Source organism: Marmota marmota, unplaced genomic scaffold (assembly GCF_001458135.2).
Source record: "Marmota marmota marmota unplaced genomic scaffold, marMar, whole genome shotgun sequence".
In the NCBI taxonomy this organism is placed as follows: domain Eukaryota; kingdom Metazoa; phylum Chordata; class Mammalia; order Rodentia; family Sciuridae; genus Marmota; species Marmota marmota.
In genome coordinates, this window is record NW_026000174.1 from 60,417,524 (window position 1) to 60,434,755 (window position 17,232).

Here is a 17,232-nt window from a genome sequence, read left to right on the forward strand (position 1 = left end):
GGGTCTATCTGCCTATTTATAGATGGGTAGGTAGATACCTACCTACCTAGAGACTTGCATATACTAGTTAAGTTCTCTACCACTGAACTACACCCCCAGCCCTAGTTCTGTTTCTCTGGAGAACCTAATACAGATTATATCATTTCATTTAAGAGCAGATTGCACCTTATGAAAAGGAAATATTTACTGAAGACATGGGATAATTTGATACTTAGATGATTTAACACCATAATTTCCAGAAAAATAGCTGTAAGAGATAGAAAGCAGAACCTTTAACCATTGTGGAATATTTTAGTCTCCATGCTATTTTTTAATTTACTAAACATTAAACAGAGTAGATGTTCCCAAATTAACTGCTTGGCATATCATGATAACTATTTGGGCTTTTCCATAGTGTTTTATCATATCTAAACTCTATTACAAAGTTATTGATTTTGGAGAGTGTTTTTGGCACCAACACCATCGCGTAATGAACTTTGAGATAACATCATTCCAGGATACAGGTAATATTTTAAGTGATAATGCTGAATGTTAATATCACAGCACATTAGTCATTAATGTCACTATCAGAAGTTATGATGCACATAAACAACAACTCGATTCACATAAGATAAGCACTGATGGCAGTTATTTACTGTTGGCAGCTCAAGTGGCACTGTCATTAGCAATAATTAGAAATACAATTTATGAGCCCCTGAGCCAGCCAAGTTTGAAATTGTGTAAACTTTGGTGATTTCTTTTTTCTTATTTTAGGTAGATTTGTAATCTTTCAAATTTGTATAATTAAAATTTACATAATATACAATAGCAAAACACCATTTTTAATCCCTTTTTATAAATGAAAATATGAAGCCTAGGGAGCAGTTAATCTAATCTGCTTATTTAAGGTCTCATAGTTAATAATTGGAGTTAGGAGTATACCCCAGTGTCTGGCTCCAGAACCGTGCTCAGTACTCAAGACTTCATTTCTCACAAGGTAATTTTATCTCAGAGAACATATTGATATCCCTTGTCTTAAGCCTTGGTTGAAATTACATTCATCTCTTCCACCAAATTTGCCATAATTTTGAACCTTAGGAAGACATGTTGGGAAAATACGAATTCTCCTTATCCCAGAAAAACCCGATGTAAACTGAGACACCTCCTCCCTCCAGGGACCTCAAGTGACAGCTTCCATAGAAGCACATAGACCTCTATTCTTCCCTCTCAGAACAGGGGCGCCCACCATCTGCATGCCTCAGAGGGACTAGTCAAGTGAATTCTGAAACTGAGAGTCGGCTTCAGGTGGCACAGATCAAAGTCTAGCATTTCAGTCACCCTCTCATTTCATATTCTATCCAGCCTTTGTCTTGACTAGCAATTTAACACATGTATCCTTGTACATATATAAGCACAGGAAACATACATACATATATACACATTCACATGCACTGATAGAAGAGACACAGATATATGCACATATTCATACACCCTTGTACAAAATTGCACAAGCTCTATCCTCTGAAAATCTGTGCCAGAATGAGGGGGGAAGACTTTACTTCCTAATCCCAGCCCTACTCCCTGGGGAGAGCCTCCTGGGTGTGGGGGACCAGGGAACAGATCCCAGGCTGAGAGTCACAGAACTTATTATCACTAATTACAAGCCTTAAAATAGGCTCATCCATCATCCTGGAGTGACCACTGGTCCTTCAGCCCGCCTCCTGGACTCCTGATCCCCTCCCCCATTCCAGTCTATTTATCCTTGAATGACCATAGATCTGCTCCACAGAGTGAAAAAAAATAAATAAATTTATACAATACTCAGTCCTTTCCAAAAACATAAATATGGGCATGCCCCAGCTCAGATATTAGCCTTCTGCTCTTCTTTCTACACCCTGGAGAGTTCGTGTGGATCTGTCCCCCTTCACCACCCCCCACCCCATGCAAAACTCCCTTTCAATTATGCTTTTATATGTGCCCCATTCTGGGTTTCATTTTCAGTATTTCATAGAAGTTTTGCAATAATCCTGTGGCTTGGAATTGTTTTGCCATGTTTACAAATGAAAAGAAGCTTCTAAGAATCATTTGCCCAGGGTCACCCATCTGACTAGAGCATTCAAACGAGGACCTGCCAGTGGCATATCCTTCTCACACTGCACTGGACCTTCTGTGCAAGGGACTTCCCAAATCGGCTGTCAGGATTGAAGAGCCAGATCTATGACTGAGCATTTCCTCTTAGAAGCCACACTGGGACCTCTTCTTCATCTTCTCTCTCCTAAGTCAGTGTAAGAGCCAAAAGTTGCATTAGTCCCACAATGAGACACCCAACACCAACCCCAAGGGCCACAGGTCAGGGACTGAGCAGAAAATGCAAGGCAACAGAGCCATCCAGGGTGGAAGTGTTCTTCTGTGGGCCACATTGATGTGGCCACAGTGTGCCAGTTTCTTGGCTGGCTCCAGGGCATGACATCAGAGTCAATTCCTACTCTGCTGTCCCAGCCAGACGGTCAGCCCTGGATGTTCATCCCCTGACCATCGATCTCTGCTTGGTGAGGGCTAGAGAGGCTCCTATAGAGAATGAGGCCAGAATGGGACTCATTAGAAAAACTTGCTCCCCTGCTGAAATAATTTTGAAAACCTCTCAGAAGACAGGGACCATGTCTTTTTGCCATTATCCTCAGCTTCTAACAAGGAGTCTGGCACCTACAGAGTTGGCACTCAGCACATATTGCCTAAAACAAAGCAAAGCAAAGCAAATGGAAGAAGGAGAAGGAGGAGAAGAAGAAGACCGTCCTAGATCTTGTCCAGTTAAGTGCCTCTTCTGAGTCCATTGCAAACCCCCATCTCCCAAAAGTGTTTGCTGCTCTTCCTGGGACCGAGCACCATGGCCTTGCAAAATCAGTAACATATTCATGAGTTTTTCCTTTTCATTTCAGCTATTAGGAAGTTCCTTTTGAATCTGATTCAGACCATGTTTCTCTCGTATCACCTAAACCTATGCTCAGCAACACCACTGTTTCAAAAAGTGTGCAATGTCCACATTGGGGTGAAGTTTTTACTTTATAATGATGACATTGACGTTATTCTTATGTAAGTGTCTCTTTGGGAGACATGGAGGAAGGGATCCCAAAGCATAGCTTCTCCATTATTATAAGCTAGGGTTTTACCTTTTGAGTTATCTTTCTTCTCTTCTCTTTTTGATTTTGTTCATTTATTTATTGGTGCTGGGGATTGAACCTAGGGCCCCTGTATGTCAGGCAAGCTCTCTACTAGTGAGCTGTATCCTCAGCCCACAAGTTATCTTTCAATGAGGGAATTACCCATCTGTGTCTTCCCTACTCCCTGCTGCTCCAAGTCTTTGTTTCTTGGGGTCAGGATTTGGGACTCCACCAATGTATGACTTTATTTGTTTTTATTTACTTACATTTTGGTACTTGTTATAGTTTAGATAGGAGGTATCCTCGCAAAGCTCATGTATGAGACAATGCAAGAAGGCTGAGAGGTGAAATGATTGAGTGATGAGAACTCAATTCCAATCAATGAATTAATCCCCTAATAGAGATTAAATGGATGGTCACTGTAGGCAGGTGGGTGTGGCTGGGGGAGGTGGGTTATTGGGAGCATGTCTTTGGGATATATATTTTGTACATGGTAAGTACATAATGTGTTTCCTAGTCATGTCCTGAGCTACTTTCCTCTGCCACACACTTCTGTCATGATGTTCTCCCTCATCTCAGGCTCTGAGGAATAGAGTTGACCATCTATAGACTGAGACCTCTGAAACCATGAGCCCTAAAATAAACTTTTCCTTTTTGTCTTTATTTAGCTTTTTTGAAGTAGGGCCTTATTAAGCTGCTTAGGGCCTCGCTACATTGCTGAGGCTGGCTTTCAATTTGCAATCCTCCTGCCTCAGCTTTCCAAGTCACTGGGATTCCAGGCATGTACGATACCCGGTGGATGGATAATTTTAATCAGATGTGAGAGGTGGTTTTTACCTTTACGGAAGTAAGCATCTGGAGTCTGGAATTACAGCTGCTCCGAGATTAGACAATGTAGCTTCCCTGCAGATTGACTTTCCCTATCTATTCAAATAGACCACCTCGAGAGAATCTATACTCTGTTAGTGTCCTAGGGACCTGCTCTGGTGTCCCCAAAGCTCCTGTGTTAATGCAGGAGGAGGAATAATAAGATGATGGCAGACACAACCTAATCAGAAATTCCTGATTAGAATGGACTAACTGGGTGGTGACTACAGGAGGCTTCCAGGGCTGGAGGAAGTTGGGTGAGTCACTGAGAGCACAGCCTTGGGATTATATACTCTCCCCTGGCTCCTCCTCTCTCTCTGCTTCCTGGCTGCCATGAGCCGAGCAGTGCTCCTCTGCCACCTGCGCCCTTCCATCATGGTGTTCCGCATCACCTTGGGCCCAAAGCAATGGAGTCCGCCAATCACGGACTGAACCCTGAAACGTTGAGCCCAAATGAATTTTTCTCCTCTAAGTTGTTCTTGTGAGGTATTTGGGTCACATTGACAGAAAGCTGAGTAACACATGGGCCTTTTATCGGTCCCCTCATTGTTATGTAGTATCTACAGAATTCCCAAGTTCACCTGTCATGTTTGTTGTCACTTAGAATACTTAGTCTAACAAATATTTTCACACAGGGAAAAAAAAAAGAGCAAGCTGACTCGTCAGTGCCTCTCTGGTTTTACATCTCACCATGTGATCTCTTCCTCTCATACTGTCCCTCCATGATGCCATCTGCCATGTTGTGATGTAGCCAAGGGGACTCTTAACCAGAGGCTGAACTAGTGGGCCTGCCCATTCTTGGACTTTCAGCCTCCAAAACTGTGAGATAACTAAACCTCTTCTCTTTATAAAGTTTCTAGACTTAACCATTCTATTATAGCAACAGAAAAAGGAGTAATACCGTGCAGTATTTAAAGAAGTGAGATTTTTGCAGAGCTCACATGAGGCCTGGGGTTCAATCCTCGACAACATAAATAAATAAATAAAAGTAAGTTGTGAAACGGATAAGAACCAAAAGTAAACTTGGGTGCGGGGTGCACGCCTGTAATCTCAGTGGCTTGGGAGGCTGAGACAGGAGGATTGCGTTTCAAAGCCAGCCTCAGCAAAAGTGAGGCGCTAAGCAACTCAGTGAGACCCTGTCTCTAAATAAAATACAAAATAGGGCTGGGGATGTGGCTCAGTGGCCAAGTGCCCCTGAGTTCAATCCCTGATACCCACCCACCACAAAAAAAAAAAAAAAAAAAAAAAGTAGAACAGTAGTAGTCACAACAGCTGGGTGTGGGTGGTTTTTTATTTTTTGGTTTTTTGTTTTGTTTTTATTAATAGCGTTTAAGTTGTGTAAGATGAAAAAGTTCTAGAAATCAGTTGAACAACAACATACATGTAGATAACACTACTAGATCACACACTTTGAAAAGATTACGATGACCAGGTACAATGGTGCATATGTGTAATCCTAGCAATCCCCAGTATGGAAAAAAAAAAATTAAGATGGTTAGTTATGTTATGTGGTTTTTTATTTCTTGTTTTTGTTTTTTACTACCAGAAAAAAGAAAGAAGAGAAGAAAATTGATGATGATATGATGGTGATGATGATGATTCATGGGCAACAATCTGCCCCAGGGATTGTTCAGCATTAAAATACTCCCCATAGCCATAGCCTTGCATTATGGATAATGCTTTCCTCGCTTCATACAGGAGGAAAGGGCCAGGCACTGAGGCGCACGCCTGTAATCCTAGCAACTCAGGAGATTGAGGCAGGCGGATAGTGAGTTCAAAGCCAGCCTCAGCAACTTCGCGAGACCCTATCTCTAAATTTAAAAAAAAAAAAAAAGGCTGGGGATGAGGCTCAGTGGCTCAGTGCCCCTGGGTTCAAACCCTGGTACCAAAAAGAAAACAAAAACAAAAAACAACTCTAATGAACTGGTAATGTCTCCCTTCTACTTCCCATCATGTGTTATGAAACGACCCACTGTGGTGGGGAATGTGGGTGACAACTGACAACTGAATTGGGAGGGATTTTGAAATGTAGCCAAGGAGTTGTGATTTTCTGGTGCCCAAGATTCCCGCAGATTGTCCATTTTGGAGTGACGTGGAAGACAGTCCTTCCTGGCTTTTCGTAAGGGTTGGGATTAAACCAGGGCTACAATATAAAATCAAAAAACTCTCCTAAAAATCCACCAACCAGATTAGTTTCTCCAAAGTCAAAGGGTCCCTGTTACAAAAAGGGACTCCTAGCACCCAATGACTGGCAAACGTGGCATGTTCACCAGAGGAGACCCACATTTTCTAAATTACAATCATGGCTCAGGGTCTGAGAAGTCCCCTAACCAATAAAGTTCACTAAAACTGAAAAGTTTAAACCGGGCGCGGTGGTGCACGCCTGTAATCCTAGAGGCTTGGGAGGCTGAGGTAGGAGGATTGCAAGTTCAAAGCCAGCTTCAGCTCAGTTTAAGCCCCAGTACCAAAAAAAAAAAAAAAAAAAATTGAAATCAGAACTCTCCTCAAATATAGATTTGGAGCAGAGGACATTATAATTGTCACATGAACGACATCACCCTGCTGCTGAAAATTAACAGATCTAGCAACCAACTGACAATTTACCTAGCACTGAGCTGGGGATTCTGATTGCTGCTCCTGAGAAGCATCCATTTCATCTGGGGAAATCTAACAAGGAAAAATGAAAGGACACAGTCTCTGCTTTTGGCCTCGGGGAGGAGGAAACCAGACATGAAATAACCATAACAGCACATGACAGAAGGTGCAGCTAGGAAGGCAGGTCAGGATAAGTCTGGGAGGCCTTGAAAGCCATGCTAAGAAGTTTGGAATGTATCTGTTTTAAGAATTCCTAACCTGGAGGGAGATGAGAAAGTGGGTCAGGGAGTGGAATGTGAATAATGCTCTGGAGGGTTCATGATCCCCTAGAAATGTATGTCACAGTACAAAATACAAATTTTTTTTTTTTTTGTACCAGGGAAGGAACCCACAGATGTTTAACCACTGGCCACATCTCCAGCCTCTTTTTTATATTTTATTTAGAAACAGGGTCTCAGTTGCTTAGTGCCTTGCCATTGCTAAGGCTGGATTTGAGCTCATGATCCTCCTTCCTCAGCCTCCCAAGCCACTGGGATTACAGGCATGCGCCACTGCACCCAGCAAAAATACAGATTTTTTTTTTCTTCTTAGAAAGACATACCCATAGTTTTCACCAGTGTTAGGAAAAAAGAAAAAGATAAAGGCCAGGCTGGTGGTGCATGCCTGTAATCCCAATGACTAGGGAGACTGAGTTCAAGGTTATCCTTAGCAATTTAGAAAACCTAAGCAACTTAGAGATCCTAAGCAACTTAGCAAGAGCCTGTCTCAAAGTTAAAAATAAAAGGGTTGGGGATGTGGCTCCGTGGTAAAGCACCCCTGTGTTCAATCCCTAGTACAAATGAAAAATAACTTCACAAAGAGGTTGGGCTGGAGTACAGTGGCTCAACCTGTAATCCCAGCAGCTAGGCAGGCTGAGACAGGAGGATCACGAGTTCAAAGCCAGCCTCAGCAAAAGTGAGGCATTAATTAACTCAGTGAGACTCTGTCTCTAAATAAAATACAAAATAGGGCTGGGATGTGTCTCAGTGATCGAGTGCCCCTGAGTTCAATCCCCGGTACCAAAAAAAAAAAAAAAAAAAAAGCCCCATGACCCAATGATATTTAGGAAGTATTGTCTAAGCCCTAGGGAGCCATGTACAATTTGGGGCAGAGTAACAATTTGAGGTCTGTGTTGTAGACTTGTACTCTGATGGACTGGGGGTCAGGAGGAAATTTGTTCTGAGGATAATACAAAACCCCAAGAAGGGGCTGGGGTTGTGGCAGAGCACTCACCTCACACATGCAAGACCCTGGGTTCAATCCTCAGCACCACATAAAAATAAATAAATAAAATAAAGGTATTGTGTTCAACTACAACTAAAAAATAAATATTAAAAAAAAAAAAGAAAAGAAAACCAAGAAGATGCTAAGCTGGCAGGGCAGTGGAGAGAAGAGGCTGTGTCTGAGAAGGAGCATTCTCAGGATCTAGGGCAATTCGGATGACAGTGGTAAGGGAAGGGAAAAGAAGGATTAGAATTATGCTTGTGACCCTAGAGAAAAAGGTATAAAATAAATTGTGATTTACTTTCAACCTATACCAATTCTTTTAATTGGCCTGGAGGCAGAAAAAAATAATTCAGGCGTTTTCTGAACCACAAGCTCCCCAGGCCGTTTGTCATGATTTCGTTTTAGTCTATGGCGTGTTTTGACCTGAGAGTCCAATGTGCTGTTCTCATCTTCTAAATCATGTGACTCAACATGAGAAGTTCTGTTAAGACTAATGACTTGGAGAGAAACCTAGAGCTCAAGTTTACCTACCACTAAGATTGTATTTCTTGGGGCTGAGGTTGTGGCTCAGTGGTAGAACACTTGCCTAGCACATGTGAGGCACTGGGTTCCATTCTTAGCACCATATACAAAAATAAATAAAATAAAGTTATGAAAAAAAATAAGGAAACTTTGAGAAGCTGTTACAGCCAGAAGAACTTAAAAAAAAAAAAAAAGATGTGTTTTTTTGGGTCACCTTAAAGATTCCCCATTTCAACAAAGCAGGAGGACTCTCTGAGGGTTCTGTAGTGTCAACCCCTATTGCATGAGCTGTTCCAATTTTTTTTAGAATATAAAAGAGGAGGGCTGGGATTGTGGCTCAGCAGTGGAGCGCTGGCCTAGCACGTGAGAGGCCCTGGGTTCGATCCTCAGCACCACATAAAAATAAAATCAATAAAATAAAGATGATATTGTATCCAACTAAACAATAAAAATTTAAAGAAAGAAGAATATAAGAAAAGATAAACACGATGACTAAGTTTCTAGCCTTCGCAACTGTGTTATACCTTTTCTCCCCGCTGGGTGCTGGGACTCAAATTTGGGGCCTTGTTCATGCTCTGCCACTGAGCTATATCCTCAATCCCACATGTTAAACTTTTTACTGTGAAACAGAACTTCAGAAGAGAAGCAGGTTTGTGGGAAAGGGGACATTAAGAATGAAATGGAGGGCCTGGGGTTGTGGTTCAATGGTAGGAGGCTGGCCTAGCATGTGTGAGGCACTGGGTTCAATTCTCAGCATGACATATAACTAAATGAGTAAAATAAAGGTCCATCAGCAACTAAAATTTAAAAATATATATATTTTAAAAAAAGAAAGAATGAAACGGGGCGTGGGTAAATTGAATCCAAAGTATCCAGAGACATTTTCTCAGTCGGGAATATTTTGGTTATGGGTGACAGATGTCAAATGAAATTGATAAAAGAAAAACAATGACGGTCTTGGATTACTTAACCCATACCCAGAGGGGTTTAGCTCTATCAGGTGATCTTAATTTTATTTTTCCTTCTTTTTTTTGGTACTGAGCATTGAACCCGGGATGCTTTACCACTGAGAAAACACCTGGTCTTTTTCTTTTCTTTTTGAGACAGGGACTCTTTTAAGTTGTTGAGGCTGACTTTGAACTTGTGATCCTCCTACCTCAGCCTCTCAAATTGCTGGGATTACAGGTGTGCACCACCACACCTGGCCAGACTCTCAAATGCTGCCGTCAGGCATCTCTTTCTGTCCATCTCTTACCTCGGCTTTCCTCTACTAATGCTGTCATTTTGGGCAGATCTCCCACGTGGCAGCAGTATGGTCCCCAGCAGTTTCCAGCTTCCCTTCTTCCATCAGAATAACAACCCAAAGCCCTGCTTTCTCAAAGGCTCCAGCGAACATCTCAAGCCAACTTGTGACTGACCCTGGATACACATTCTTGAATCAATTAATCCCTTCTAGTTAAGTTTTGGGTGGTTGACAGCCTTTAAGAAATCGTAGCGCGCGTGCTTGTGTGTGTGCGCGCGCGCGTGTGTGTGTGTGTGTGTGTGTGTGTTCGCATCCCCCTGCCACACCATGATCCCACCTCCTGGGATCAGAACCTTGGGTAATCCTAATCCCCTCCTCTTGAGTAATTTATTTCTAACCAGTGGCCTATGGCAAAGTTGAAGGGTTGTTACTCCCTTGATTATGTTGCCAAAGGTTGTGTCTTCCATCTTGTTAGCCGGCTCTTTCTTGTTGGCTTTGGTGTGGCAAGTGTCCATGTTGGAGACCCCAAATGCAAAGAACTTCAGCCAGCAACCACCAGAAAATTGAGGCTTAGTCCAACAGCCCTTGAGGAACTGAATCTTGCCAACAATTTTGAAAGTGATCTTAGAAACAGATCCTTCTTCCACCGAACCCCAGCCTTGAATGACATTTGAGTGCAGTCTCATGAGAAACCATGACTAGAGGACCCAGCTAAGCCTCGCCCAGATTTCAGAGCCACAGAAACTGTTGTTTCCTGTGTTGTTTTTAAAGCCACTAAGCTTTTGGACTAATTTGTTCCATAGCAATAGACAACTAATACATTTCAGTTGAGTAACTGTCCCTGCAGGGGCAGTTGAGGCCAGTCTCATGTGAACCATGTGGACTGAAAGTAGAGAATAGGTATCTTCCCAAAGAAAAAATTAAGGGGAGGGGGGCTGTGGTTGTGGCTCAGTGGTAGAGCGCTCGCCTAGCATGTGCGGGGCCCTGGGTTCAATCCTCAGCACCACATAAAAATAAATAAATAAAAGGTATTGTGTCCAACTACAACTAAAAAAAATAAATATTTAAAAAAGAAAAGAAAAGAAAAAAATAAGGGGTAATTACTAAAAGTGGGATGAAATCTAGTCATACAAATCAGCAGCTGTTCCCCTCATGCATCTGTTTGGGAATGTAAGGAGGCAGCTGGAAGTACATGGGGAGACAGATTTGGCAGTGATTCATGCATAAGCTTTAGCTGAAACCGTAAGAAGGGATGAAATTGCCCCCAAAGAGAGAAAGGTCAAAGCAGATCCCCCAGGAACAGCAGCAATTAAAGGGCAGATGGAAGAAGAGACAAAGGGGAATAGGTGAGGGCAGAGGTGTAGGATGACAGGTGTTTGATGTGGAACCAACTTGGCCTGTTTGACTGGTAAGAAATACATCTAAGGAGTCACAGCCTTCTGTTAGAAATCTGGACTTTCCCTTCAGAAGTTGTACATTAGGTGCCATTAAGACAGAAAGGACTGTCAAAATCAGGTATGTGGATGATTTTGTGCAGTGAGAGAGGGCAGAAGGAGAAGCCTGAAGACATTTCCTTGCAGAATCTCTATATTTAGGCAGCAAGGGAAGGAAGAGGACCCACTGGAAGGGAGCTGAGAAAGAGTCGTTGGAGAGAGATGAGGCAATCGGGAAAACACCCAGAAGCCAGGGACATTTCAAGACCCATATAGTCAATAACGGCAAATGCTAAAGAGCTATGTGATAAGAATTGGGAAGAGAATGGGGATCCACGATGAGGAGGTCCTGGATGGGCAAAGGTGAGTGGGGGAGGGGAGGGGACAGGGACAGGAAAGATGGTGGAATGAGATGGACATCATTACTCTAGATAGATGTATGATCGCATGAATGGAGTGACCCTACTTTGTGTACAACCAGAAAAATGACCAATTGTGCTCCATTTGTGTACAATGAATCGAAAGGCATTCTGCTGTCATGTATAACTGATTAGAACTAATAAACAAACAAATAAATAAAACTACAACTATTAAAAGAAAAAAAATGCGTGGGCAAGTGAGCTAGCCAGACACAGAAAGAAAAAAAGACTACATGTTCTCTCTCATATGTGGAAGCTAAAAAGTTTGACCCCAAGGTAGAGGAAGTAGATTAGTGATTACTGGACACTAGGAAGGGCAGAGGTAAAGGGAGTATAGGGAGTGAGATAACATGCACCCAAACAAAGTTAAATAGGAGCAATAAATTCTAGTATTCTACAGTACAGTAATGTAAGTGACTATAGTTTATAAATACCTATTGTACCATTTTTGTAGGGAGTACTGGGGATTGAACCAGGTATGCATTACCATTGAACTATATCCCCAGCCTTTTTAATTTTTAAAATTTGAGATAGGATCCTGATAAGGGGCTTAGAGCTTCCCTCAGTTGCTGAGGCTGGCCTCAAACTTGCCATTCTCCTGCCTCAGCCTCCAAGTCACTGAGATTATAGGCATGTGCCCCTGCACCAGGCTATAAATGTCTATTATAGAAGACATTAGCACAAAGCCTTCAAACATAAAGAACTGATAAGAAGCTGGAAATGCTAACGATCCTGATTATTATACATGATATGCATGTACTAAATAGTACATCATACCTAATGAGTAGGTACAATCACTATGTGTTAATTAAAAATGAAAATAAAAGATAAACAGGTGGGACATGAGAGAGAGACGTAGAGAGCAGATTATCCTCATGGGCAGTTTCATGACATGATGAAGGAGGATTTGGGCATATGCACTGGCTGAGGTGAAAGGTCTGGGCTGTGTCCTTCCACTCCTGTCGCAGAGTCATTGCAGTTGAGTTCTGCTACGTCCTTCTGAGATAACAGGATCTAAAACTGCCCACAAACTATGTGTTGGCAAACTGTTGTAAAGAGCAGGGTGTAGCTGGGCCCTGTGGCGTCCTCCTGTAATCCCAGTGGCTCTGGAGGCTGAGGCAGGAGGATCATAAGTTCAAAGTCATCCTTTGCAATTTAGTGAGGTCCTGTCTCAAATTAAAAATAGCTGGAGATTAGCTCAGTGGTAAAGTTCATCTCTGGTACACACACACACACACACACACACACCAAAAAAGAGCCCCTGAGTTCAATGTCTAATACCAAAAAAAAAAAAAAAGAGCCAGAGTATAAACATAGAGCAGATTTTGCCAGACACCCAACTCTGTTATTGCAGGGGCTGAAGAAAGTAGCCATAGACAATTTGTAAACAAGTGAGTACAGCTGTGCTCCAGTGAACTTTATGTACCAAAAAACAGGCACAGGCAGGATTTCACCCCTGGGCTATCGTTTACTGACCCTTGCCCTAAGCTCCTGGAAAGGGACTGAAGAGGCAATAACAGGGACAACTGATGAAACAAGGGTAGAATCAAGGCCTCAGGGAAAGGAATATATGCTGCAGAAAGAAGGTCCTTGCATCTTTTCAGACACCTGTTGCAGAGTGACTCCTCTTTATATGCAGTGCCTGGTGGTCCCCACCTGTGAGCACCTCAGGCCAACAATATTCCCCAGCAATGATTCCAGAGCCTTCTATACAGGCAGTGCCAGACACATAAGCCTTCAAGAGAAGTAGGGCAGTAAAGATGAAGAGGGACCTTATTGCCGGGCATGGTGGCACACAAATGTAATCCCAGTGGCTCTGGAGGCTGAGGCAGGAGGATTGCGAGTTCAAAGCCAATCTTAGCAAAAGTGAGGCGCTGAGCAACTCAGTGAGACTCTGTCTCTAAGTAAAATACAAAATAGGGCTGGGGATGTGGCTCAGTGCCCCTGAATTCAATCTCCGGTTCTTCCCACCCCCCCAAAAGAGGGACCTTAATTGTGGAAGGAGGGGAAATTGAAGAGGCTCACGTGGAAAATTTTCTATCAGTGAATCAGGAGCCATGTTATTAGCAAGCAAGTCACCTCCACGAATGTTTAAGCAAGGAGTCTCTGTAGGCAACTCTTTCTTCTACATTTCAGATTCAGTCCTTCCAAGGCAGAGGATTTGGGCAGATAGTACAGCTGTCTCATGTTTGGAGCTCTCTGGGGTGGCAGGACCCACATCTGCATAGCACCATGGAGACAGGGAGAAAGGCAAAGGGGGTCCTGGGGAGAGAAGGTTACTGCAAAGCCTAGGCACATTCTGAAAATCCCAAAGGAGGAAAGAACATGGGAGGTGGGGTAGGATGGCTGAGAGCCAAGTAGTTCCTAGGTACATTTTTTTTTTTAAATACTCCTGGAACAGGCTGGACCATGTTTAGCTGTTCTTGATCTCTAGTTTTTACTTGTTCCTGAGAAGAGACAGGGCTCAGTAGGGTTTTGGAGGCTTGTGAGTGAAAAGAAAGCTCCTCCATGCAGCTCACACTGGGCACTGAGAATCCAGGTCCAGGAGACTGAGCGAAGCAGGACCAATTGGAATCTATCCTCTGATGGGGAGCTGGACCCACACTACCTGGGAAGGGTGTTTGTGGTTCACAGATGCACGTAGAAGCAGCAGGAGAGCTGAGGGTGGAGGCACTGGGTCAGCTGGATAAATAAGTGGAAGGTGTCTCTTGGTGAGAAAAAGGGTAAAGAGTACATATCTTTTGAGTAAAGGCTGGAAGGATGAGTTCAAGGCCCCATGATCTGTCCCAGCCTGCCTTTCCATTCCCTTTATTCCCCTTCATGCATCCTAGGTTCCTGCTGAATTTCCAACCACCTTGAATACATCACACCATTTTTCTACTCTCAGCCTTTATGTTGTTCTCTCTCTTTGGCATGCCATTGTCCTCCTTGCAATCATCTATTTGTGTCTATATACTTTCCGTTTCTCAAGTCTCAGGTGCTGCTACCTTCAGGAGCCTTTTTTTTTTTTTGGATTCTGCCCTTTATTGGAAGCAATCCTTTCCTCTTCTGAAGTCCTCATCTGTATGTCATCAGAGAAGTCATTTAGCAGTTTCATCTAGTAGTAAGCAAGCATTGAAGACAGAAACCATTTCCCAGGCAGCTCTGTGTCTTATCTTCACCCACAGCATATTATCCAGGCAGAAACCCTCTAGAAACAGGGATTAGACAAATACTTCTGTACAAAGTTCAGGCTGGTGCAGCCATCCACTTTACCACAGCCCTGTGGTAGTTCTCCCTTTGCTAGATTATGGTCCTGTATGCTCCCGCCCAAGCCTGTGGTTACCAGGATCCTGGACTCCCGGACTCCTTCTCTTCCAGAAGCTCCAGCTAATTCCATTTCCTGGTCAGTCCAAGGATGAACGAACCCAGAGTCATTCTTCTTCTGCTCCTCAGCTTCCTCTCCTCATGATGAGGGATACCACAAGGGAGATCTTTCAATCACATTGATCTAGGGACTAGGTTCCGGGTTGCCTGTATTCTTGTAACTCTGGCAAATTCTGTCCCTCTGGTGTTTTAGATACTAGTTGGAGGGCCCCTGTGTCTGTTTTAGTCAGCCTTTTTTTGTCGCTGTGACCAAAAGATCTGACAAGAACAATGTAGAGGAGGAAAAGTTTATTTTGGCACAAGGTTTCAGAGTTTCAGTCTATGGTTGGCTGACTCTATAGCTCTGGGCCTATGATGAGCAGAATGTCATGGCATAAGGGCATGTAGGAAAGCAGAGTGCAGGAAAGCAGCTCAGGACATGAAAGCCAGGAAGCAGGGAGAAAGCTCTGCACACCAAGGACAAAACATAAACCCCAAAGGTACACCCCCTGTGACCTACTTCCTCCAGACACACCCTACCTGACTACAGTTTCTTCCCAATTAATCCATACCAGTGGATTAATCCACTGACTAGGTTTTATAGCTCATAATATAATCATTTCACTTCTGAAAATTCTTGCATTGTCTCACACATGAGCTTTTGGTGGATACCTCATATCTAAACCTTACCAGTGGCCCTCTCAGGAACTGGTTATCTTTTAGTATTAGCCATACTGGTTGATTTCATTCCTGGCTCCCATTTGGTTTGAGTCAGAGAAGCACATTTATTGAATGAACTTAACGATGTACATATATGTGTGCACAGGTACACAAGAGTCCCAAAGGGATTTATTAAGTTTATAGGTGTACATATTGACCTCCTATGTGACCTTAGACAAGTGACATTCCCCACCCCACTACTGAAAACATCTTGGTTTTTATCTCTGGGGGAAAAAAAAACAACAAAATAATAAAGTTGGGCAAACCTATAACGGCAAACTGTCTTGGCCACAATCTTTCATTATGTATGAGTGTATCTCAGCTCCCCTATCAGAACAGTGAGTGACATCCATAAAGAAATGGTTCTTGACAAAGATGGAAAGAATTTCAATCTCATTTCCTATGCATTGATGCCCTTGGTGATTTGCATTTTGGATTTAAAGGACTTCATATCCGAAAAGGATTCCCCCCCCCCCAAAGAATCACAGAATGTTATCCATCATCAGAATCACAAGGATTCTAGACCTATACTGTCCAATATGGTAGCCACTAGCCAGTAGGGGCTACACAGAAGTTAATTAACGTTAAATAAAATTAAAAAGCCAGTTTCTCGATTACTATAACCACAATCAATGCAAGTGCTCAATAGCCACGTGTGGGTAGTGGCTATAATCTTGGATGATGCAGATATAGAACACATCTTCATACAGAACCTTCATTGACAGCACTCTTGTAGGCCAATCTTTTGGAAATAAGGACACAGGCCCAGAAGGGGGACATAACTTCCCCAGGATTCTGTTGGCAGAGCTGGACCTAGAACCAACTTACTCTACTCGCACCCTGACACAGGCCCTATTTCCTGCTGCCTCCTTCCTGATACCTCTCTGGGCTTCCCCCAACTCTGAGCCCCTTGTGGGTGTACAGCATGTCGGTCAGGGCCGACGTAGGGCTGGTCTGAGGGGATGTTTGTGACTGAGCGCAGCTCCAGATGCTGTACATTCCTGGTCAGGTCAGGCCTGCCCCGAGGCACTCAGGGAATTAGTTCCTCCGAAGAGCCCCAGCTCTTCTTTCAGGAACTGCCCTCTTCCTGCCCAGCCCAGGGGGCGCGAATGTTCTGGAGGCTCTCGCGTGGTCTTGGATGAGGCTAAGACTGTGCGGATTCCCTGTTACAGAAGTAATTCTGGTCAAAGAGGAGTTGGACACGGACGGGAAATTGCACGCCTTGCATCTTCTAAGGTCTACATGTCCAGCACGGGGGTCATCTTGGAACACGGTTCCAGCCAGCCCAATCTCGGGGCCGCATTTGGCGGGAACTGGATCTGCCTTCACCTGCAGCCCGGTGGGCAGCGTGATGGAAAAAGCAGGAAGAGGGGCGTCCAGGAGAGGCGGGCAGGGGGGCGAGAGGCCAGGGGAGGGGGCGCCCGGGAGCGCCCTGACCTCGCGGGCTGTTGGGAGGCGGAGGGGATGGGGGTTGGGGGAGAAGAGGGCAGCCTGGCAGCCAATGAGAGGGAGGATCTCGTTTCAAAAGGGTTAACCCACAGCCAATGGGAGCCTGGGGGAGCGGATCCTGCTCACTCCATTCAAGAATCCCAAGTATTCAAGATGGACGGCAGGGAGTGTGGAAGGAGAAAGGGGGCGAGGGGGGAAGAGCGAGATCGGCAGAGCAGAGGGGCGCCGCACTCGCC

The 17,232-nt window shown here is 43.9% G+C and overlaps 1 non-coding gene across 1 annotated transcript; it reads left to right on the forward strand.

Annotated features, from left to right (window-relative positions):
- Positions 1-10,566: 10,566 nt before the first annotated feature.
- Trnaa-agc lies at positions 10,567-10,639 on the forward strand. The gene has a single exon. It is a non-coding gene; the product is annotated as a tRNA-Ala (tRNA).
- Positions 10,640-17,232: the final 6,593 nt, after the last annotated feature.